Source organism: Anopheles arabiensis, chromosome 2 (genome assembly GCF_016920715.1).
Source record: "Anopheles arabiensis isolate DONGOLA chromosome 2, AaraD3, whole genome shotgun sequence".
In the NCBI taxonomy this organism is placed as follows: domain Eukaryota; kingdom Metazoa; phylum Arthropoda; class Insecta; order Diptera; family Culicidae; genus Anopheles; species Anopheles arabiensis.
The window spans coordinates 86,920,162-86,945,451 of record NC_053517.1 but is presented as its reverse complement, the minus strand read 5'-3'; the positions used below and the strand labels follow the sequence as shown (position 1 = coordinate 86,945,451).

General features: G+C 43.8%; 1 protein-coding gene across 2 annotated transcripts in view; it reads left to right on the top strand.

Annotated features, from left to right (window-relative positions):
• LOC120895133 overlaps positions 1-25,290 on the top strand; it is a 57,580-nt gene that overhangs the window by 24,123 nt on the left and 8,167 nt on the right. The window lies entirely within an intron of this gene.

Below are 25,290 nucleotides of genomic sequence, written 5' to 3'. Positions count from 1 at the left end.
TGTTGTGGGTTTGAGATCAGTGCCAGGAATGGTATGCGTACGGTATCACTTCCTGGACTAGTTGGGTTTTGGAATCAGTTCCAGGAATGGTTTTCGTTCAAGATAAGTGCCAGAAATGATAGGAACAGTTCTAGGAATGGTTTGGTTAACATATCAGATACAGGAACGGTATACTTCCAATATCAGTTCTGGAACTGGCATGGATTAGGGATCAGTTCCTGGAGTTGTATGAGTTCTGGATTCAGAATTAGACCCAGAATCATTCTGGGTTTTTTTCCGACAAGGGTTCAGCATCAATCACTTTTGATGTGCCTCTTGAATTGCAGGTGAACCTAAAAATTTAATTATTAAAAAAATCCTTTGCCCGTCTTCGGATGTAAATAACTTGTAAAATTAGTTTGTTTATTTTGTCCTGTTGTCTTGCGAAATTAACTAGGCTCAAACTACTACTTCAAAATGTAACGTTACGTACATGCGTTACAGGTGTTACTAACCCTGTCAAGTCTGCAACGCATATAAGTATTCTCCTGCCTACTGTGTTTTGTGTGTCTCTCTAAGCTTTATTACGCCATTTGCCGCCAACCAAAATAGATTTGACCATCGAAAGATCGATGCGTCTACGGTGTAGTCAGCGCGCCAGTATGTGTGTGTGTGCGAAATTTAAAACCAATCCTGCCTGCCCAGACCAACGGCCAAGTTCATTGCCAACACGGTGTCGGACGGTTTGGCGACTTTGATTGCGTATCGTTTCGATGGCGACGGAGCAGTAAGTAGTGGGACGAAAGTCATATTTCACCGCCAGCAACCAATTTGGCGACCCATCCCGTGCGGGTGTGTTTGGCGCACTATCGGACAAAGGTTTCAAAGCACCGCTGACGCACACACCTCGTTGGGGGAGGGAAAGAATCTCATGGACGGGCGATTTCACGGCTGCTGGTGACATTGGATGGCGTTTGGTTTTGATATAGTTTTTTTTGCATTTTATGTTAAAATTATTTAAAACATCACACTGTTCGATGGTTCAAGTTCAATGCACAATGTTCGGCAGTCGAGATTTGCAATTTTAATAAGACTGCTTAGTTTCAGAGGTATTTAGCATGACAAGAGATGAATTGGTGTTGATTGAAGACAAATGTAATTGCCGCTAGTATTTAATAAAACACTTCCAGCAAATGGAAAACATCGCGGACTGATGTCGCGAACAAATAAGATATTGAGTTGAATGACATTAGCATTGGCTATTGCACGAAAGACGCTCCAATGAGATGATTTTTTCCTGTGAAGGGCAATATTTTATCACCATTCTGACGCCACAGCGCGGGCCAACCACAACACTGTTTGATCAAAATTGTGTTTGTAAAACGCTCGAGAAAAATTTGTCCATGCGACAATTTTACTTCCAATTCATTCGTCAAACAGATACCGTTTGCGAACCACAAAGCTCCAATATGATGATGTCCGTTACTTCCGTGTCAATAGAAGACGCCAAACACAAACGAAATCGCTTGCAGTTCTGTTCGGTATGCGATTTATCGTGTTTCTATAGCAACCGTAGTGCGATGATGCCATTACGGGGTACAGTGTTCGTTTGTGTGTGTGTGTGTTTGTTTGTTGTAAAAAATGACTAATTTTCGAGATTGGACAACGCGTTGGTACATGTAGCGCGCAGTGGTTGGGATTGCTTGTTTGCCTGTCCGAGCAAACCGTTACTGGCGTACTGGTATGGCCGGACGATGTCACGAGCGAAGGAATGTAAATACCGATATTATTGCTCACTGTTGTTGCTGAACAGTGCATAAACAGTGGGTACGTCTTGTTTGACTTTAAGAGGCGATGTGCACATCACTTTTACGGGTGAGTTTTTGTACACTGCTGGACGTTTTCGGAACGTTTGATTTTATTGATTTTAGTTTTTATGTTTTGTGCCTTAGCATCGAAAACTTCCAAAGGGTTTATGCTGTAATAAGACAAATTAGACGGTTGAAAGTCTTACCTTGAACCCATTTTTATTGCGAACCTTGAATAAACCTAGTTGAACCACCCTGTAACGTTCAAATTAATCAATATTTACTGTAACAATATCTTCTTGCTTAATATGAAAGGCTGCAAACACTGTGCGGCTCGGGAGATTTACAAAATCAAAGCACTTTGAAGCTTTCAACCGTCGAAAGAGAGGGCTGTTTAAACAATGAAAACAAGAAATCGCTCGATACAAAAGGCAAAGTAAATACTTTTGAACCCAGCGGCGCCTGACACAACTGGTGCAAAGGTACGCGGAATGCTCCTAACTACGCGGGAAACCATTCAACTTTCACATCCTTGACGGTGAAACTGAAACCCTGATTTAGGGGAGGATCAGTCAGTGTCTCCCTTTGCTCGCTGCCTCGAAACAAAACTCAACCGTCGAGATAATTCTTCCGCAAGGATCCGCACCTTGGAAGGAAGCTCACAAGGCCACCATAAATCATACTTTGTCCACACCTGTGTGTGTGCACTGAAGCGCCAGTAGTCCAGTTGTCTAGGTGAACGACAGTGACGAAGCAGATAATGCCAGCGCTTCTCCCACGCCCATGGTCCCTGGTTGGGGTTGAAACTTACCTTACTAAAGAGCACATTTTCAAAATTTATGACCACAAGTTAAGCATCCGGTTTGTTTCGTCAATACCGGATGCCAGGAAGTGTGCCGCTTCCTGTCGCGTGAGAAGTACGGCGAAAGTGTTACTTCCTTCGTTGGTCTTAAAACTACTCCTCCGACTACACCCCTTATGTACTCACCATTCTCCCATCTCCACCCCTATCCTTCGGGGTAAAATATAATGGAGCATCTTTCCTTTCAGTCGGTGATTGATCTTGAAGAGGCAGAGCGAATATACTTTACCCTGGTACGTGAGCGTCCGGGAATGCTATGGCTAAATTTGGAACACCCAAATTCCTTCGCCTGGGATGTTGGTAGCCTTTCCTGGGTGCTCTTCCTCAGTCCATAGTCAGTTAGTTGCTGATGATGGATTTATAAGAACCAACCGGGTCTTGCTGGTTTTGTGGATGCTTTTCCCCCTAGCAAGAGATTAGTTAGCGGTTTGGTAGGTGGAGCGCACAGTGCTGCGAGTAGTGTCGGAAGTTCCGAATACCACCTGAGGGTGCGCTCGTTTCAAGATGATTAGATAAAATCGATACGCTCTTGGTACGGGAGTGTTGGCTGGGAAGATGTAGGATGCTGGTTAGCATTTCCTGGTGGAATTTTTCCGCGAAATGACTAAATGAGCGCCGATGAGGTGTGGCGTGCGCGAGCCCTGAGACTCTGAGGTGCTCGGTGAAAAGTAATCAGGACTTGAAGGCGGCATGACCGCTTAATCGCTGTAAAGATTGGTTCGACAGTGTACTTCTATGGGATGGGTATAATGATGTTCTTGAGGCTCTTCTGGAATGACGGTGTGAGAATCAAGCAACAGTATTTCCTGATTATATTCTATATGTTTGCTGAAAGATATCTTATTGTTAAACTCCAAAAAGTATGCAATAAATTAAGCCTCTAACTATCGCTCGTAAAGATCAGCTCTGAATTTAGTTTCTTTTAAACACCTCAAGATATGTCGTCATAAATGGATTATACATGAAACATGTTCATTGCAAGCAATAGTTAGCAAGTGGACGTATCGTATGTTTTAAGCTAAAATATTGAGTCATTTCAGACAAACAGCAGCGCCAACCGAGACGAGCGAATACTTAGGCGCACTTTAATGTCCGTAAGGTCATAATCAATTAGGGTTACGGTGTCGGACGGGGATTATTATGGCCAGCGAGCCGGTTAAAATGTCAATTCCCTTACCCAGGGGGTTTTATGTGCCGATATGCTGGATACCTTTACTTTCGAACGCGCTCTCGAACGGTGTATCTTAAAATGTCATCTTCCGACAGCTGTTTCTAGGTACATGGTGCGGGAAAATCCCTGCAAAAGTATGCATTAAGGTATTAAGTACTATTATAAGTTAATACTTTGCTATGAAAGTTTCTAAATATAATTTAAGGGTTATTGTTTGGAAATCCGTTCCTTATAGCGTTATTTAAATGAATTTATTTCTGTTGTGGTAAACAGAACTATGCGAAAATCAGCACAATTTATGATCTGTATGAAAGTAGCACATCCAATTAATGCCTGACACAATCGAGCTTAATTTCATTTCATCGTAAATGCTTATGTTTGCAAAGGTGCAAGGGATGTGAAAAATAATTAAGCCCATTACTGCGTGCAGCGATAGGTGTCAATGGTATTATTCCGGGAAAATTGAAAAGATAAAAGGTAGTTTTTTAATTACGCAATAGATTCAATGACACATCAATAAATTGGAATTTGTATTCGATTCAGACAAAATCATATCATATGTAAAAAATATATACCACAACAATGTAATACCTCGGTACAAGCTTTTGTGATAGAATTGTTCTTTCTAATCTGTGAAATTCCTCTACGAATATGCTACTGATATCCAATCAATAATTCCATCCCGCTGAGAGCACTGCAAATAGATCCGATTACCTAGAATACTACTACCCGAACGGCAGTTCATATGAATTGTGGTATTTTCGGCTTTTGGACCATCCTTAGTACACGTTTGGCCGGGTTGTGCTTTTCTCCTCTACATAGTTCAACGTTCGCAACGATTCAATCGCCCATAATCCTTACCCGTACAGACGGAGGCAGCATTTTTCCTACTCCATTAAGCTGATTAAGCCGAAACAACGAAATTACAAGTGCTATTTTAATTGCAACAGGGCGGCTCAGGTGCGCGCACCCGGTGGAAAGGAGTAACCATAAGACAAGGCGCGCTGCATACGTTGACCCACTCTGGGCGGAGCTCCGGAGCAACAGCAGGCAGTAGCAGGCAGCACCTGCCGGATCGTGATCGGGCGCCACCCGACCCCGCCAAACGCGCTTTTTTTTTTCGGTGAACGATTGACCTGTGCCAAAAAGCTCATTTCCAAGGTCTGCCGCCGTGCGTAATTCCAAGGCTTCGACGGTTGGGGCTGAAATATTTTCAATCAAATCCCTCCGCCCCACCACGCCTCTTTACTTTATGTTGTGCGTGCTTTTTTGTGTGTGTTGTTATTGCAGCGTTTGTTGTTGATATTGCCTGTTCTTTTTGCTTTGGGGTCTGCAGAGGAGTGTAATGGATTCCTTGGTGGTGGGGTTTATTTTTGGGGGTGAGTGGCTGGCACACGTTCGGTCGACGGGTGTGTTGCTTTTGATTGCAAAAAAAAACAACACCAACCGAACGGGCAGCCGGTATGCGTACCGGATCGCCGCGTACATTGGCGGCAGTGAAATGTGTAAATAATGCATTCGCGGTACATATGCGCTACTGTAGTTATGCGATGAACCCACAATTATGAGCCATTTTTTTGTTGGAGTTGCAGGGTGAGGCTAGGAGAGATCGTAAGTGTAGCTTAAGCATAAGGTGTTTATCACAACAGTTCACAAATAGAAAAACAGTTGTTGCTAGCGAAAATTGGCCCAAATGATGCAAAATGTTGATATTATTATTATTATTATTATTATTATTTATTAATCTTCAACGGGCCGTATGGCCTAATTAAGATGTAACAGTTCAATAAAAAAAAATACATAGCAAAAACAAGATAGCGATAGGTGTCAATGGTATTATTCCGGGAAAATTGATATTCATTTAAAGTACATTAAGTTGATGCATTTGAGTTAGAAAATAAACTAATAATTACTACGATTTAACTCATTTGATTTGAAAAACAAACAAAAAATCCAGAAAACATGCAGCTTAACTGTGTTCGAAATTACGTGATAATTACTAAACAACAACGCTCTCGTAAGCCAATGTCACCTGAAACATGTTAACGGCGTTGCCGTACCAACGAGCGTCCAACAAAATATGAACTCGAACCGCATTTGAAGTGCGTTGTTGTAGTGTTGCTGCTGATGATGATGATGCGTGGATGCGTGCCGTCGTTTGCGCTTAATGTTCGAAACCTTGTCAAATTATCATTACTCACCTTCGCTTTCGTGGTGCTTGCCGAATTTAGTTTGCGCGAACACGTACGCCAAAGAGTGGCGGTGGTCTAGTGCTTGGGAGGAATGCATCACTCACGCAGCACGTTAAGCCGTGCCGATGTAACGAGCGTTTTGCGGCCAACACTTACCTGCATTCCTGCGCCGCGGGTACGGCCTGGGAATAAACGAAAACTCGCCGGCACAGTACTTAAGCGATTTATAGCGTCCTTTCGGTGGGTGGCAAGGTGGGTGGAAGCTGTCCGGTGGGGTGGCAATAAAAGCTCACGGTGGATAAGGAGGGGGTGAAGGAGGGATCTGGCTAGGAAAAAGTAGGTTCATTGGTGGAGCTCTTCACTCAAGAGATAAGTCGCTAGGCATCCGCGAACCGAAGCATAATTATGGTTTGGCGCTTCTTCAGACTCGATGGGTGGCAAGGTTGTGAATGGACGTGGCTTTAAATCACCTGCTGGGTGCCGTACCGTGCTCATCACTGTGCCATCTTTGGTAGCGTTGTTGACAACATATCTGAAAGAAATAGATTAAGAGACGGATTTGCGGGCTTTTTTTTTCTTCTTGGGTAGTTTGAGAGTGGAGTGTGTAAAGAAAATCAGCTTTCAGCTTACAGCAAAACGGGCTTTTATGGGCTGTCGTAAGCTGCCTTAAGTGACGTTTATGTTTGGCTGCTGCGATGCTGCCCATTTGCTATCGTTAACTCGTTAACGACAATCAATGTACAGAGTAGCAGCAGTTTGGGGAGGAGTGAAAAAATGATCATTAAAATCGTTTCCAAAGTGTTTCAAAGCGTGGGAATGTTAAGGTTTATTCAATATATTTACAGTACCCCAGTAAGTGAACACTTATAAACTATTTGCTAGACAAAAAGCAACATATTTACACAATTGTAAACAATTTTCGTACACACTACACCGTGCCGGTACAAAATCCCGGTGCAGCAGGAGTTCAACGTTCAACGCTGGCTTCTGCTGCTGCATCGCATCGAAACAACACTCCCTCGACATGGCGTTACCGCACGGTGTTACACCAATTAGCGGGCTCCTGTTGCGGTAAAGCTACAGCTGTAGATTGAACTTCAACCCGCAAACCCTTACATCATGTAAGGCGCAGGCAAGAAAGGGTGTGAGCGGCCCACGGTCTAGCTAGTTCACACGTCGTCATGCATCGATGAGTACGGCCACTGGTTCGGGCTGCAGGTATAGTTCACTTCCAGCCGCAGTTTAGTAGCAGAGCGATGAGTCTCTCTCTCTCTCTTAGTCTCGCTTTATTCAGTGTGTATCATCCTATTGACACCTGAACCTCCATGGTGACCTTCCTCGAAAGTGTTGCACGCACATCGGATGCCCTTCGAGCGGATGGAGCAGTTGTTTATCGGCTATTGATTGGCGTTATCGTTTGTGTAGGTGTTGTGCATGACAAGATTGTGTGTTGTTTATGTTGTTTTTTCGCTGTATAATTTCATTCGATTTTCAGTCACTTTATGTGTTTCGAATCGTTTCATTATGAAAATGATTGAGGGCTGTTGCTGTTTCAACCACCATGCCCAGTGTCATTTGTGCTAAACTCTTAGCCTTACATCATCGGAGGCCGCTCGTACACGAAAGCATTTTTAATATGCTATCGTGTGCACGCAATTTATGGTTTGAATCATTACGGTTCGATTTACCCAGACCCCGATCGCTTCTTCATTGAAAACCAAACGCCACCCGAATCATCATCGCGGTCATGCCGTCATAACGTCACGCTGCAACGTTTTAAAGAAAGGTCCAGCGTCCTAGCAGCTCAGACCTTCTCTCTACTATTGTCCCATCGTTTGTACCAGCAAGCAAAATAGAAAAAAGCAAAAATGAAGAAACACAAAAATGAATAGAGAAAAAAGATGCCAACTCTCTTTGCCACCTCCTCCGCGCGATACGATCAACCTGGCGCGCGACACGGCACGGTGCTCGGCTCAACCGGACGTGAAACGTGTACGGCACGAGAAAAAAAATGGCCGAACCGGAGGAAGACAGGGTGGTGCGTGGCAATGGCAGGAACACGCAGATGCACATCATCGGCAATAATAAACGATGGCGCTGATGATGTTTTATTAATTCGGTCAAAGTCAAATAAACACACGTACACGCGGAGGTCTCTCCGTGTCCCTTCGTGCGCCATCACTCTTGGGCCAAGCACGTGGGGCTGCTCGGCGCGTCCACGACGACAAACGACACCACTTTGGCGCCGCTTTGTAGGAGGGATGACCACCACCTGTCCGTTCACCGTGTGGCGTTTTGTGTGGCCGGGTGGGTGCCGGCTGGGAAGGAAGTGGAAATTGCATGTGCAGAAAATGGGCACACCACTTCGGTCGATTTGTCATCGAATCGGGCATGGTCACAACGGTATGGTTAGTGGAGGGGACCCCTTGGATGAGGTTAGGCGTTGGAAGCGGCTCTCGTGACTTTTTGCTGTGTTGTGGTAGGTCAGTAAGCTGTTGGCTGGAGTGCACAGTAATGCTTTGGATTAATGGTTTTTTTTCTTCTCACAATAGACTTTATCCACCATTGTCTTAGATGGGTTTATGGTTGAAACTTGTTTGTTATTTTCTAATTATTGTCCATAATTCTTAAAATATTTATTTGCGATTTTGTTGAAGTTTTTGTCTATCTTTTTCTTTTTAAAGGATATTTCTTGACTTATTTGATTGCTTCATCTTATAGCTTTTAATAAACATTGTTTATTTGATTTTTTATTGCTAATTTTTCGTATTTCTCTTTATTATTTCTTGTCTTTTCTTTTCTATAAACTTAAATGTTCTCTCCTGAAGATTGCGCAAGTAGAGTTTTAACAGTATTATGTTGAAATAATATAAAAAAAAACATGAAAAAATCTCTATATACTAAAGCATGCCGCACATGGAACCAAATTCTCAAACACGATCATCGAACATGAATGGCCAAATGCCTTCTATTTCTCTGTGCTCTTTTGTTATCAACTGTCCTCCAGAAACTTACCCTCCTCAAAAAAAAACCCCACTGATGATCGACGACTGATGAAAACGTTAAGTAAATAACATAGCCCATTTGAGAAGCCTTCCTCCACGCGCGTTGATCGAGTGCAGAGGAGTGCGAAAGGTTAGGGTTGTTACGATCAATTCACTGGCAGAGTGACCGCAGACTTCTAGCCTAGCGCCTAGCTAAACCAACCTGTGGCCAGTGGGAAAAACCTCTCCCCAAACAAAGTTAAAATTCTCTAACATCCCAGCCCGCCGCTTAACCCACCCGCTAAAGGTCATTCGATCGCACGAAAAAGTGAAGGGGGCTGAGCGGTCGCGACACGCGGTGAAATGGCGTAACCGGTCATTCAAATTTTTCGTCTACCACCGCACTCGACTGCCTGCTCGGGCTCGGCGCCTTCTTCTGGGCCGCGCGTCTGTGAAGCACCATTTCTTTCGGGTACGTTCGGCGTTGCCCGGGCTACAATGTCAGCGGCCAAGACGGCCGGGGGCTGGGAAGGCTCTCCGTGGGTTTATTATTATGTTTTTTTTTTTCGGATGATGGCTGTGTTTTTTTTCTCTCACTCCTTTTGGAGGTCATCCGGGCAGTCCGAACTCCGCCATTTGCACTGGAGGTGAACCGAGGCGGGAATTCGTCACGAGCCGGGCCTAATATTAGCGGGCAGTGTCTGACCGCCACCCAGCTTCTCCTGCCCCTGCCGACGCCATCTTGCCGGCTCTCACGGTCAACTGTTTAACGGTAGCGTGAAATTTAATTAGAGATTAGTTGGCTGGCTGACTTAGGCGGGCAGTCTGGTAGCGGTTGGAGTGTAGGGCAGGGTTTGAAGTGCTGCAGATCTGGCGTTTGTGTGCTATGGTGAGGCGAACAAGTGGTAAGGAGTAGTGATCGTTTGTTTCGTGAAGGCATCCGTTTTGTTGATGCATTTTAATTGACCGAAGGAAGGATGCTTTGGATGGGGCTGGTTATTGTTTCGACTTTGTTTTTTGATAGTTTTTGGTGCGGTCTTTGCTGTTTGGTGGCTTTTGTTGAAGGCAAAATTGAGATTTAAATGTCGGATGCGGTTGGCATGATATGATATGGTAAATAATTATGATAAAAATTAACAAAGCTATTGTTCAGCAGTGGGTTTTTCTTCAAGGTTATACACATTTCTTGTAAATACGGCCTTATCACAAAAATAAAATGGTATGCACTTCGCTAGATTAATTTTACTAAATATTTTCATTACTTTTTGAATACCATCGCCATTTGCTGAACTCAAAAGACTAACAAATTATCCAAAAATTCCAATCATTCTTGTGCCCTCCAACTAACCACATGAAACAATCGTTAAGGTGCCAAGAGGAGATCATTATTGCTGGCCACTGTAAAACCTCAAGTCAAGGCATCTAGATCATTAAACCGTAATACTTCATTTATCATACTTTTCTGTCACTTTGAGTTTGCTTCAGTGCCTTCACATTGACAATGTAGCGTGTGCACTAATTTAGGCTCGGAAATTGGATGGAACGGTTGTTTCTTTTAACCAAGCCCTTTTATTTTGTTCTCACTCGTTTGCTTTCCTCCCGTACACCAGACCAGGCAGTGAGGTCGGTTACCTTCAGTCTGTGCAGTCGGTGCAGCCAGCCCGAGTGAGTTATGCAACCGGTCGATCATCTGCGCGACGTCTGACCATCGGGGTCCAAAATTTACGAGCGCGATCATCGCAAGGTTAAGGCAAACACCTCTCCGTATAGCCGGTCTGGCCAACAGAGGGGAGAAACTGGATCTTTTAATCAATGTGTCATACACACTCGTTCAAACAATTGTTGAAGCGTCGCCAAACAGCCACGGGTGATGTTTTAGTCGATGATGTGTTTTTTCTTGCTTCTTCCGAAGAGCTTCCTTTTAGATTCATAATTAGTTGAAGAAGAGTATATAAATAGCACTAGAAACGACCCGTCCACCGACCTAATGTCAATTTGTGGTGGAATTAATTTTTAACCGGCTTCTATTTATACATTAGCGTTTTCGTCGTCAAAGGTAAAAACGAAACTGGTCCTACACGCAAAGCGTTTTTCGTTCGTTATATCACTAGAAACTGTCGATCGGGAAGATCGCAAGCCCTGCTGGCATGATCGCCGCCGGAGACACAGTAACAAAAACATGAATTCATCATGCTGCAACGCTGCTTACATAAGGTTTGCTCCCTTTAGCCATGAAATAATACACCAAAAGAAAAAAAAAACGTCCTAAAAGCCCAGTTGTCATCCCTTTCTGGGTTGCTCCAGAAGATGAATAACTTTGTGGCAAGTGTCGAAAAGCCACTGGTGCAATCACCAGATAAGTATACATTGTGTGTGAGTGTATGATTTTTTTCTTATCCACCACCTTGCCATCACTTCGCCGGTAGCATACAAAACAAAACAAAAAACCTTTAAACGGCAAACGGTGGCATCACGCAAAATTTTTGGAGCGCAACGAAACGCCAGGTAACCTCTTTCTGTGTTTTGCGCTTTGGAGAAAATTTCGGAAAGTTTTTCCACCTGCCGGAGCCGGAGCGCGTCGTTTTCGGTCGGGACTTTGATGGCAGGGACGGGTTACGGGATCTTGGGCTGGAAGCTGGAAGTTTCGGTCAAGTTTGGCATGCGTCTGCGAAAGGTATGGCGTGCATGTTTCGCTTTGAGTTTGTTCTTTTTTCTTCCTTTGCTTTCGGAAGAAAATGACAGCGACATGCATAGTTGCGTGCATAGTTAAAGCTCCAAAGTGTATGTGTTTTGTTAGCTGGCACCACGCAAAGGATGAATTATCTGAAAAATGGTTTTCATAAAGTCTGCTCATTTTAGTGATCATTGAATCGGTGTGGAATTTAAGAGTAAGGCTGCTTGCTAATGAGTAGTTTATAAATGCATCATTAAAGAACTGTATTTAGCGATAAACTGTTGAGTATGAGATTTTAAGTAGTTCATTTCAGATTTCGATTGTTTGTTTTTAACTATAATTTTGTTGTCTCAATTTTCGGTTGATTAGGTTCGTTTTGTAAAAAAAAAATATTTTGAATTGTATATTTGATACAGTTTATTGTTTCATTTTATTTTGTTTTTATTTTTTTAGTTTTTCAAATACATCAATAATTGTGATTTCTTATTTTTTAATTTTACTGAAATGAAGTTTTGATTCTTATTCCATTTCAATTTTGAACTGAGCTTGTTTGTGGTGCATTTTTTCTACGAAGATTGTGTATTCATTTTATTAATATCCTAGATTTTGATTTCTTTATTCGGTTCAGGAACGGTTCAAAAAGGCCGTATTGATTAAAAGTTGAGAATACAAATAAGGTTTTGATTTTTATAAAGATTACCTTTAAATCAAAATTCCGCAGATATTACACCAAAAAAACCATTTAGGCCGTTCTGAAGATCAATAACAAAGAATGTAAAAAAACCAACCTTGTTTGAATTTATCGGCAATGAGAAACGTTGGACAAATAAATCTGTTTGAAATTATAGTTAAAGCCTGCTCATGAGCTACTTTTCCTTTATTTTTGTTTACACTAGTGACCGTATAAAGATCACTATTACCGATTTATAAATCTCTCTCGTAATCTGCGGACCCTTGAATCGCCCCAGTAGCCACCGTATCAGCACACACTGATGTACACTTGTTTTTACACCATAATGGAGATTATTAAGTAGGAACACTAATTAGGGAAACCGAAGTGGACTCCACTCTACACCTTGCAGTCCTGCAGTGAACGAATCGGTTCGGCTGTAACCTTTAGCATGTTTTGTTTGGGTTGTACCGTCGTCTCACCTCCCTGTACAGCCTCACACCAAACATACCCTTCCCGTTGGATGTACCATGTGATTGGATACTTTTTGCAGTTCACCTTTTTGGATGCGGTTTTTGCGGTTCGGGGGTTAGTTGTTTTCTGTTGCTTGTTTTTTTTGTTGGCAATGCGTTTGTTTCGGTGATAGCAGCCACGATAATTTTTGCAGGTCACACCGTTTGGATCACTGGTTTTCTGGTCTGGTCTGGTCGCGGTGCGGTTGACGCTTCGCTTCGATGTTATGCAATTTGTAGCTGCAGAGTGAGGAGAGTTTGTTATCATTCCACGCTCAGCGCAGTGCAGCGGAGTGTGGACATGGAGTGCAATTTTGAAGTGTCCACTTTGTGCTCGGTGGCCAGCGGTTCTTGGTGTAGTTTGGTCAGGGCTGGTGGGAAAGATGGTTAATTGAAGTGGTGTGGTGTGAAGGGTTTTGCGTATTTCTTTTTTTTCGATGGACGGCATAAATATAGGTTAAGTGTCTCAATTTGGGCTGACCAGACCAGGTCGCCGACAGCTGGAACATGATATGTAAAGAGCGCCCATAATAAGCGTAACGTATGATCGTATTTGTAAGGGGATTTCTGTGCCCAAAACAGTGCCCGCATTGAAGCAGCTGATAAAGCACGATCGAAATTATCCAATCATGGTGTTAAGTCTCAATTTCCTTTCGATTTGGGTTGCATTGTTTGCTGCATGAAAAGAGGGGTGAGATGTTTGGCGCCATGCCAGCACAACAATTGAGACACTGTAACGCATGAACTGTAAACAAAACCAAACAAAAAACAAGAAGTGAACGTGTTGTGCCACTAGCGCAGGCTCACAGCGTATGATGATGATTACAATATTTCGCGTGACCCGCTCTGCAAGGCACAGGGCAAGAGTCTTTACTTCATGCGCGAAAGTAACTTGCACTGGCGCTCCACGCAAGCGGTTCCGCCTGCGTCGTTCCGTGGGAAAAGCTGGGCAATATTTTCCTGCAAACCCTGTACCCGCTTTTCAGCATTTTCTCGAACATCACTCCTCTAGCTGATGGCGGTGGCGTTTTCCGCTTGGGAAGCGGACTGATGCTGCAAGCAACATATTTTGCATTGTTTTGCACGCGCCGCCCGTTTCCCAGCAATTTTAAAGCCCCTGACGAAAAGGAAAACGGAGAGGAAGCACAAAAAAAACCTCGGAACGAACACGGGTGGCGGAATACAAAACGGAACCGAACTGTTCCAGTAGAGGACAAGGTGCATGGGGCGTACGTTTTGTTTCTTTTTCCCTCCCACTTCAGTTTCTCTAGGTGGGTGGGGTGGTAGTAAGTTGTTAGGGGGTGTTTTTTTTTGGCTTCATTCCCATCCCTTTCTGTGCGATGAAACATATTTCCAAATTTGACTTGATTTTTCCACAATTCAAACGGAAAGGCTACGCGACTCGGGCTGAAGAGCGTTTGTTGTGTGATATGATGGTGTTTGTGGAAAGCACCAAAAAAGAAAAAGATAACAGGAAGCTGCATTGTAATGCAGCCGTGAATGACGATGATTATGATGACCCTGTACAGTATCATTTGTCTTTGGGTTTATGCTTTGTTTTTAGCTGCAAAAAGCAAACCAGTGACGATCGAAATGCAAAACTAGTACATATTTTAATACGCGGAGTGACGGGGGTGTTATTTTTGTGTCTGTCTCTATTCATTTTTGCTGCTTTCCCCGTAGTTTGGCTTAAATTTTCCCACGCCGCTGCCACCGTTTCGCTAGTACAAGGCTGCGCACCAGCACTGGGACGTGTCGGTAATTACATTTTTTGAAGGTACCTCATTTGATGCTCCGATCCGGCGGGTTTGATGGAAATTAATTAAATTTCTGCCGTCGGTTCCGGGGGCGGGCAAAACGCTATCGCGCCATAACTTTTATAATCAGCTCAGCTGTGATGTAATGGGGGTTTTGTTTTGTTGAGTAGTTGTAACGCTCCAATCAGGAACATTATTTCAGAAAATAGGTACTCTCTGGAGAGTCTGTCTGTCTGTCGTTTAGTTTTTGATTGGCAGTGGAACCTTAGTTCAGCGTAAATATTGCAAGATCAATCTTTAAAAATTCACAAGCAAATCGAATTTATAGAAGTTTCTTAGATAATAGTATGATCTTCAAGTTCTTAGATCTTTTAAACCAGTGCTCTTCAACCTTTTGAGGTTCACGGACCACTTGGATTTGAAGACATGCCTGTTGAATAGTAAATCTTGATTGTGGGAAAAAACTGCACTTCAGCTATAGAAATCAGCTTCTTTTTCATCTTCAAAGATAAATTCTTTCGCGGATCATATCTGTTTACACCACAGACCACAGATTGGAGACTACTGTTTTAAATAATACAATAAAACCCTCGTACTGTTAGGAAAAAAACAACGTCTATACGATGAAGTGTCAAAGATAAAGTACAAAATATCGAGGCTATTCGGACAAAACTATTTGTTTGCGTACCTTCAGATCCTACTGAACAGAAGTAGCTACAGTTATTTTTTAATAGTATTATAAATATAGTAAATAACAGAATCAAATGTTTGATATTGCGGTCCTTAACCTTCAGTGATCTTCTATTCCATAATATTGTAAAAGCTCAATAATGATGATCAATTATCACTTTCATCGATTGCTCCATCTGCAAGATAACCATCATGTCATCGATTATCAACAGCGGTTATCAATGCAAATTTTTCCTCACTACCGTCCAGTATGCTGTAAACAGGATAAACCCTTTCATATCGAGTATCCGGTGGTTAAGGTGAAAGTAAATGAGAGAAAACACACTTGCATAGAGTTGCTCCAACAGGCGTTCTCATAATTGTGATGCGATGTCACAGTGATCCACCGCTAATGGATGGAAAATGGTGCAAATTAAAACCCATCCCATGAGTTATTACGCCCACAAACATTACTACATCCTGACATAAAAACACGTAAAAAATAATTAAAATATTTAAATAATAATGCATCCTCCCTAGGATGAGCTTTCCTTAATGTGCTTACAGATGGTCCCGTGCCTCGTCATCCCAGCGTTTGTATCGGCTATAAGTAAGTGTGGTCAGTGGCTGTGAAATGTGCGATGCATCGAGCCATGCCCGCGGATGCACTTTGTACCTGCAGCGTGACGTCACCGTAGACCGTTTACGCGCGTGTGGGATGAAATTTTTGCGCCAGCACAAAGCCGGCCCGGAACAGGCAGCAGACAGTCTACCCGCTGTTGCGCAACAGACAGGAGTCATTGCGGTCGATGTTGCATTTTTGTGCACGATTGCATAAAGGTTGAGTAGGGGCTGAGAGTGCACCCATGATGCATCTTGTTTTTTTTTGTGGGATGGTGGGGAATGCATTCCCTGGGGAACCAAATGTCGTGCCCGGGTCGTCGGTATTCGATGAGCTTTATCCTTCTGTTCTGCACTTGTGATTTCACAATGGTTTCACCAAAATGGCCCAAACGGGAATAGGAGGATTTATTTTTGAATGCAAGTTACATTTACTAAATTAAACACAAAACCATTTGGCATCTTTGAAAAAATTACTCCACATTCTAGGCATTTTCTTCGACATTTTTTGCGTTGGAAAATTGAACATTCTTTCCTTCACTGAAAGAGCTGTGATTTTCTGCATTTCCCTTTAAACACCGCCAATTGCATTCAATTTTTGTCATTTGCCCATTTTTACAGCTCGCTGCGCCCATCACTAAACGCATCGCATCGCGCGGAGTGGATTGTGTTTTCCCAGCCAACCGGTTAAGCGCTTTTCGTTTGCAGATCGTCGCTTTTTCCGCTCTTGCTTTGAGAAAAGCTGCCTTTGCGGAACTGCACGTTCGCGGTGCGCACCGATGGGGAACAAAGTGCTTCACTAATGTGCAACACTTAGTTGCTGCATTAGATGCAGTGTGCTATGGTTCCCTTTTTGAAGCTTTTCTTTCCGCAAAAAGCGGTAAAGAGAAAGGGAAAGAGAATTGTAAGAAGAAAAAGGTGCTTGGATTCTATGTTGAAGCTATCAGCAGCAATGAGATGCAATGCCCGATGCGTGAACATAAATCGATTTGAAGCCGCGCTGGCCGCAGTGGCTGAGTTTGATAATGCATGCCGGTATGCCTTTTGCCTTGGGTTTCAAACTTAAGCAACTAAATAACAACTATCTGGGGAGGCCGTACACTGCTCGCAGGTGGATGAGGGGAGGCTCGATAGAGGCAATGATTTACCACCTCGCCCTGCAATCGTAGTCGCTTCTGCCCGGTTTGGATTGTTGTTGCCCATTGTTGTTACTCGGCACACTCGGGAAGGTTACTCCAAGGGAGGGAACATGGAAGAGCTGGGTGCTGGTAGATGTACACACTAAGAAAGTCAAGGGAGCGGGAGTACGGAGCATGATTTCAAAGCCACCACTTTGGAAGTCCGCTGGCCTTCGGCGAAATAAAAATTAAAAAACCTTGCATTGTGCACGACCATCGTGCCCGACCGAAAACGGGGCCGGCGCGGCAAACGGCAACGAGAGGTTTTGATAATAGATTGTAACTGTGTGTGTGTGAGCGCATTCCGCCAGTTTATTCCAGTCGACGGGGCCTATGGCCAGGGTCACGTGAGAGAGGGAAAGAGTGCAGAAGGAGGAAGGGAACAAACGACCCTCCGATGATAGAACATACCAAATCTGGCCAGCGATTTGAATTGGAAGACACGGGGGCATAATAATAAGGTACGAGCGAACGCCAAACGGTTTGGGTGGTTGTGAATGGGTGGCCCGGGTGAATGCACATGGCTCAATGCATCACGCTTAGCCACGGTGAGGGATAGTGATTGGAAAATGATTAGTAGCTTTCGTCGCTCGGATGCGATAGTTTCCTTGTGAGTGCCCTTGCCCGTTTATGGTCGTTTGAAGAGTCATGCTCTTTGTCATAGTTCAAGAATTCAATATTAATCCTAGTGAAAAGAGATTGAGTAATTGAAAAAAAAACAATCACGGGAAGATAATTTAATTACTTTTTATTTCCTAGAGTACAATTTTATCCTTTACCTGTATTATTCTGCACAATATGTGTCAAATGTCTCATAACTTCAAACCCCCAAAGCCTTCACGTGAAGACTTACTTCCGACAACGCATCAGCGAAACCGCTTGAACCACACAAACCGCTGAGAAAAAGAACCTACAGAAGCGGCAGCAAAAACAAACAAGAGAAAAAAGATCATCTCAAAGCTGATAGGGAATAGATTCAATTAAAACCACTGACCGCAGTTTGATGTCTTGCGCTTGTTTCGTGTCCAAAGCGGCGTGTGATTTCTGTTCAAGCAACTGGCCACTTTTTGGTGCGCTATTTATTTTCCCAAGCCCTTGGCCCGGTGTTAAGGTTTCCGATGTCAACCGAAGGATCAAGGAAATGACGGAAATCTGCGTGAGATAGTTGGCAGTGGTAAGAAAAATGTAGTCGCCAAAGGGGTTTTTTCAATGGTGCAAGGCAATTGACGTTGAGAAGTTGCAAAAAAAAACAAACACCGAACGTCAATAAAGAGCAACCAAGATGTTAGGTAAATGGTTTAAATTGCCAATAATATCTCTGGATGTCGCTGATGATGATGGAGGTAATGGAGTATTTCATTGATGAGTAGGCTCAATGTACTAAATTAGGTTTTTTTTTATAATGTTCTAGTTGATGGAACTGAATTCAATATAGATAATTGTGGACAAGGTTTAAGCTATTGAACTACAGCCCCACTAATTTGTTTGTTTTGATGATCATTTAATTCCTTTGCAAACGTTTGAAATGTTATGCAATATTATACATAATTGATTCGAAAGTATTATTGTTGGCGCATTATTAGACCAAACCCGTAAAACATATAAGGCTAACGAATAAATCCGCTTTATAGTGCTGCTTTTTAGTGCAAAATTAACCACCATAAACTATGCGTGACAAAGAGAAGGTCAACCATTGTGCAGCAAGTCAAACGATTCGATTGTTTTACGGTGAAAGCCTTTTATGATCGCATTAAGAAGGGGTATGACAGTTTTGTTGTGAGATGCGATCAGACAAAGGAAGGATTGCGGCGATTTCGCGATCATTTGTGGAGGCGGGTCCGTGTCTTTACGTAATTGGAAGGTGAGAAAAAAAAATTATGCGAACCCTCTTATGTGCCGATGATGGCTGGATCGAATCCTGGCTGCGGTTAATACACCGCAACAGACGGGTAGCAAAAAGTGAGCTAAATTCCATCCAGGTAGATACTTTCACTTTCGACCAGCAGGGCGAAGGAAGCAGTTGACCGCAATGCAAAACCACCACCATCATAGGGTCTTGGCTTGCACGCTGCAGACGGTGATTCGTTGTTCAGAAATTTCCCGATGCTCGGTCACAGGACATGCGGTCTATTTGAATGTACATTCCGATGAGATAACTTGTGCCACATACATGACATCATATCACCTTCCCTGTTGCCCTGATAATTCTTCCTGGGCCCAATTATTTCCCATCAAAGCCAAAGAAACCCATTCATTGCCCTTCTTACGGCACCCCTCGCCAGATTGTGGGAATGGTTTGGGAGAGGAATGTCTAAAAATGGTGTAGTGCCTCCTTTTTGGCATGCAAGGTGATGCCGGTGATGTTGCTGTTTGTGGAATGCGATGCTCCACCAAGTGTGTTGGTGGGTAATTGGCGAACCGATGAGTCAATCATTAGACTACATCAATCATCACACCGCACCGACACCAAGGCCACTCGCACTTTCGGCAAACGGGGCACTGGTGTACAATTGCGTGCAATCAATCAGTCGTCAGTCAGCAGCGCTTCCCTTAATTTGTGTGATTAAATTTTGCACCGGCCTATACCACGTGTTCATTAACATCGGGTGCAGGATTTTTTTTTGCTTTGTTTCGTCGCAAACACGTTGCGAACGAAGGATGGGTTGTGATTTGCAACAAAATGTTGCATGATGGCAACAAAATGGAAAATAAATGGAAAAACAGAAACTACAATGTAGAAATTGGGGAATTTGGGTTGCCAAGCTATGAGTACATCTTGCTATAAATGAGAATAAGGAAAGATGGCTGTCGAAATGATTGTAAGAAAACGTGATCGTAGCTTGTATTTAATGATTGAATTAACTGGAACGAAATTACAGTGTAGCAATTGCAATGCTTTTCATGTCGCTATGCCTTACAATCATTCAAACAAAGTGCAAATGAACTGACCACTTAATACATTTTCTCGCAACCGTAAATGACCGTCTCCATCTAGCATCGATAAACCGTCAAGTAGCGCTGCTGGGTGCTAGATTCTAGCGTTCCGCTAGAAGATCCGTCCCCCATGCACACCCCTCGCCACAACCAGAACACTCCAAGGGGATCGCCCTGCTTTTGCTGCCATTTCTACCAACCACCCGAGACACGGCACGCCGGATTGATTTATTCACCGAAGCTCGTCAATTATGTCCGTCGCTGTGGGCTATGCACTGCGCTTCCTTCCAAGTGTCAGCCCAGAAGTCAGCGTTACAAATTAGTATTCCGTGCGTTTCGGTGCGAACGATGCACCGGACAGTGTATGACCGTACCATTTAGGTGTGGGAGGTGGTGATGGTGGTGGAATGCTGGTGTGCTGGTTCTAATGTTACCGGTAATAACCTCCAACACCAATCGATGATGAGCAGCGACAGGGTTGTGGGTGCTAAAACGGTGTGCCTGGCCTGGCGATCGTGCACCAGAAGCCTTGAATATTGATGAGCTGCGAGCGATGGTGCGAAGTGTGTGGTGTGTCGGGGGCGCTAGGGTGGACAAACAAGAGTACAACTAAGTAGAGGGTGATTGTTTGGAGATGCTAAGAGCTGCTGCTGGGCGCCGGGTGAGAAGCGTGTGGATGCAGTTGATACTAAGTCGAAAAAACGATGTACTTGGTATAAATGTACGCTTTTGTGCGGGACGTTAGGAAACACGTGCTGTACGTCCGGTGGAGGGCAATTGTGCGTTATTTTGTATGCATTCTGTGGAGGTTCATTGGAGTGTTTTGTTTATTCTTGGTGTGTTCTGTTTAGTTCTAGTCTGTGTTACTGATTATATAAAGTATGCATATTATGTTATTTGATTTATCCTTCCTTCATGAATGAAACCCGTTTAATGTATGTGTATTCATTAATTTAATCCTCTTAGTTACTGTAATTTCTAGATCATTTCCTTCTTTAATATTCTTCTTTAAGTTTATATTTATTACTGGTTATTATTATTTTATGCATTTAATATTTGTGTGTTTTAGGCATTTATTATTGTTTTCTGTTGTTTTCATTGTTTTACTGCTATTTTTTGTTTTTAAATACGTATTTGAACCAAATTTTAAAAGGAAAAAATGTCATATACCATCGATCAGTCCTTGTTTTTTGCAATATACCAAGATCAAGGTTGGAATCTACTTAAAAAAACAAACAAACCAATACATTTATGTTAATGATATGGATAATGGAAACAAAAATACGAACGTAAACCCCATCACCACTTGTCAGGTTGTTCGCGGGGCAACCTTTTCGCGAAGCGTTCGCGGAGGTCATAGAAAACCCACATTGACCTCTGACGCTTTCTGTCTGTCACGTCAATTCAGAGCCCAAAAACAACCTGTGGGCACAAACACACGCTTCGAATGGCACAGCGAGAATATGTGAGGACAGCCTCCAAAAAGCCGGCAGCCTCCGGCCGTGTGCGTACTGTGGAATGCTTGCGCGCCTCATGAACAGGTTTCTGCGCTGCGCTTATCAGCGTGGCGTCGGCGCGCACCAGCAATGCGTACGCACAAGGCTGAACTGAACTCCCGAAAGGATGTGCATCTTGCTCCAGCGAAGATGCGCACGGCCACACGCCGGTGTCGCGCGCGCGTCCGTCGGTTTGCCTTGACCGTGTTTTGCGTGCGTTGTGTTCGGTTCGCTGGCGATATTGCTCTCCCTTGCACGCTCGCTGCCTGCAGCGCATGGTCAACGCACAGTCGGCTCCAAGTCCAAGGAAGCTGCTGGTGCGCTGGAGTAGAGGAGCGGTTCTGTTGTTTGTTTTTTCGTATTGCCTCGTTAGCGGCAGACGATGCAGGTTGTTTGTCGTAAAAAAAGATGGCTCGGTGCATCGATGCAGCTAGGGCTTAGTTAGTGGAGATTTTGAGGGAAGTTGCCGTTTGGCGTGGGACAACATAGATAGCAACCGTGCGCTAGATCAGCATTTCATTAAAAATTATGATTAAAAATTGATTGCAGCATGCGTGTAAGATGGGCTGCAGCAGCTGGCTTTGTGAGGAGATCGTGTTTCACCCTACCCAAAAGCCTCACGAGAACATGTCATTTCAACAGCTGCCAATGATATGCCATTGTCGATCGAAGTGATCGATGGTCACGGCGGTGTTCACGGCCTTTGTAGACGACGAGTCCACTCATGTCAACGAACTGTTAAACGATCTAACCATATGTATTTAATTGAAAATTATCGATGAACGTCTTCACCGAACCGAACGAGAAGTTGCGTAGAGGTTGATACAGAGTTTTTTTTAGCCAGAACCGACCCTCGATCTCGGATTACCGAAAACTTGTTCACGTTGGTTGTCGTACATTTCATAATGTGTCTCCCCCGTTACTGTCAACACCTCAGAGCTTTTATTTGAATTTTGGGCGATGAATCTGTTTTTAAATGAGCTCGACGGCCACGCATTTCGGCAGAGACATGTTTGAGGAGCTTTGCAGTCGCTACAGAGAAGGAGAAATGTCCGTGCTGGAAAAATGCGGTAAAATAAATATTCATTTACTAAAAACCGTTCCGAGGGGACGAACTTAAATGCTGTTGATAGGTTTTATTAATGTGATAATTTACAAGATTTCAATAGTGTGTGCAGAAATGAGTTTGATTTTCTATAAAACAGATGCTTCCTACTGGTGTCAGTATCATTCCGTTAGTATTCGATCCGCTGCAATCAATCAAGTTGATAAATGCAAATCAAGTGACGGTCCTAGAATTAACTCGGAATAACTCAATCGACAGTGCTTGAGACAGCCCGAGGGATCCAAAATTGGCGCGAAAAGTGGCAATTATGCCGCGAGCGTACCGGGTTGGGCGTGTTGATTAATAGTGTGCAACCGATGCCGCCATCAAACGACTCAATTTGACGTTGCGAATGCTGCTTTAGAACAGGCGCGCGGTGTCTTCTATGTTGACGGAAGCAATCTGAACGGCAGTGAATCAATCAGCTTCGTGGTGGTTGTTGGGATTCGGTGGGCTTAAAGCTTAAGCTGGTAGAAAGTGTTTGCATTACATACATCTTAGAAGCCAACATTTTAAAGCTTGTTTCAATGAACGATTTTGATACTTTCACGTTTAATCTTCACAAACAATTCCTCCTTTTGATGTCATAAAGATTAAATGTAAATCTTACCTGATTCACCTTGCCATTGTTGCACAATTCGAGGCTGACCTTGATCTAGTCGGATAAGTTTCACGAACACCGACCCGGTGTTCCGGTGTGGTTTGAAATTAATTTGAATTAATTGTCAGGTGCTTTACACGTTTCTTTCTCGCCATAAAGAAAAACGTGTCGCGAATGTCCCGAGCACAACCAAAGCGAAAAAGAAATGCAAACCAATGTGATGGAACGGTGTCATGCAATCAGGTGAGCACTGTTCGTTAGTTGGGATCGTTAGTTTTAAGGCAAACCAAAACAACAACAGAAAGATCGTACCACTTTCCTGGTGACAGAAAACAAGCTACTGGAATTACACCGGCAAATGGCGAGTAAATTAAACCGAACCGACAACTCTCGAAGGAGAGAGCCTCGCAGAGCTGCTGCTGATGGGTTTTTGGCCAGCCACGATTAAACACTCCAAAATCAAGAGGAAGGAGAGGTAGTTACGTTTCGCTGTGCCGTTGACAGTGGTGACTTCTGCGTCCCGTGTCGCTCCAGATGCTCGGCGAAGCATCATCGGTTCGCTTTGGTCGCGATCGTGGACACTAAACGAGCCCTATCGATGCCATCCGCTAAATGAGCCATTGTGTGAGGTCGCTTGCACGTTCGCGAAGTGCAAGGAAGAAGAGAAAAATGTGCCCCGGCACACAACAGCCCACTGGGGCTCGATTCGATTCGGCAATTTGGGGTGGTTATGTTGCTTTCTTTTTCGCGACTGCCTTGTGTGCCTGCCGCCCGGTGTATGTTGGGAGAGGGATGAATTTGTTTTTTTTTTCGCACAGTTCTCTTTTTGGGAAATGGAGAAGGCACATCGATTTCATGACACAATTTATTTTAATGCCACTCGGATGTGGCTCGGGTAGGGGCTGGTTCGGGTGGATCGCGATGAGGCTGAACGTGAGACGACCCAGGGAGACGTGAAATGCCATCCAAAAACGGGAGGAAAAAGCTTTCAGCAGGAAGCATATATGATCGTTTATTTCAGATAGTTGGGGATATTTTGCTTTGTTGTTACAAAATCAGAAGCATTTTTTATTATTTTTAGTTTGATGAAGAGACCTGGATTTTTAGTTTTTTTTCTCACTACCATATTTGTTGGGGTTTTTGACCCAAAATTGACAAGTTGACAGCAAAAAGTCATCTTATACAAATAATAAAAGACACTCTAGACCCTTATTGGACAATCGTTGCCCATTTTTCGGTTCACTTAATTGTACCTAGAGCCTTAAAAAAGATGTGAAATTGGCAAACTTTGCATGTCCCCGATATGTCCCCTGTCAATTCGTACTGCCTTCCAGAGATGGCACTTGTTGTATCCCAGGCAATAACCATAAGCAGCAGCAGCAACAGCAGCTACATCGACAACAACCAATCCATCAGTGTTCATTAGGGATGCAAACTACAAAACCGGGTCCCTTGATTTGCTGTCAGCCTCTGGTGAGCTGCAAAGAGGTGAGAAAGAATTGTTCAAATTGCTACTAAACGGTCGTGAAACCGTTGCCAACAAGCGGCGCGCATCATCATCACCATGCACGTGTGTACGTGTGGAGGGGCTGCTGTGTTCATATGGCAAATACGGTTGCGCCAGACGATCGTCTGCCGTGATGGGACGGAGGCAAATATTATTCAATCGGAAGTTTATGTAATTGCAGCATCGCGTTTACAACCCTGCCACCACCGGCTGATGGTGCAATGCAAAACGGGGGGGGGGGGGGGGAACGTTGTTGTTAAAGGGAGAGTGGGACAGCGAAGAGATCCCATTGAAGATGGAACGGAGAAGCTCAATCGCAACGACAGCCGTAGGTACCACGCGTCTCATGAAACCATTATGGGAATGTTTTCGAAACGGGGGTGATCTTGGGCCACAAACACTAAACGAAGCAAAAAAGGCGAGAGAAACGCCATCGAACCCCAAAACAACGTTCATCGATCGATTTGGGCGTGTAAGTGTGCCATTGGGTTTCTGGGTAGCGTCCATCCGGTGTCCATCTGCGAAAGTAAGGCGAAGGGCCCGGTCAATGAACGTGAGCCGAGGGCTACA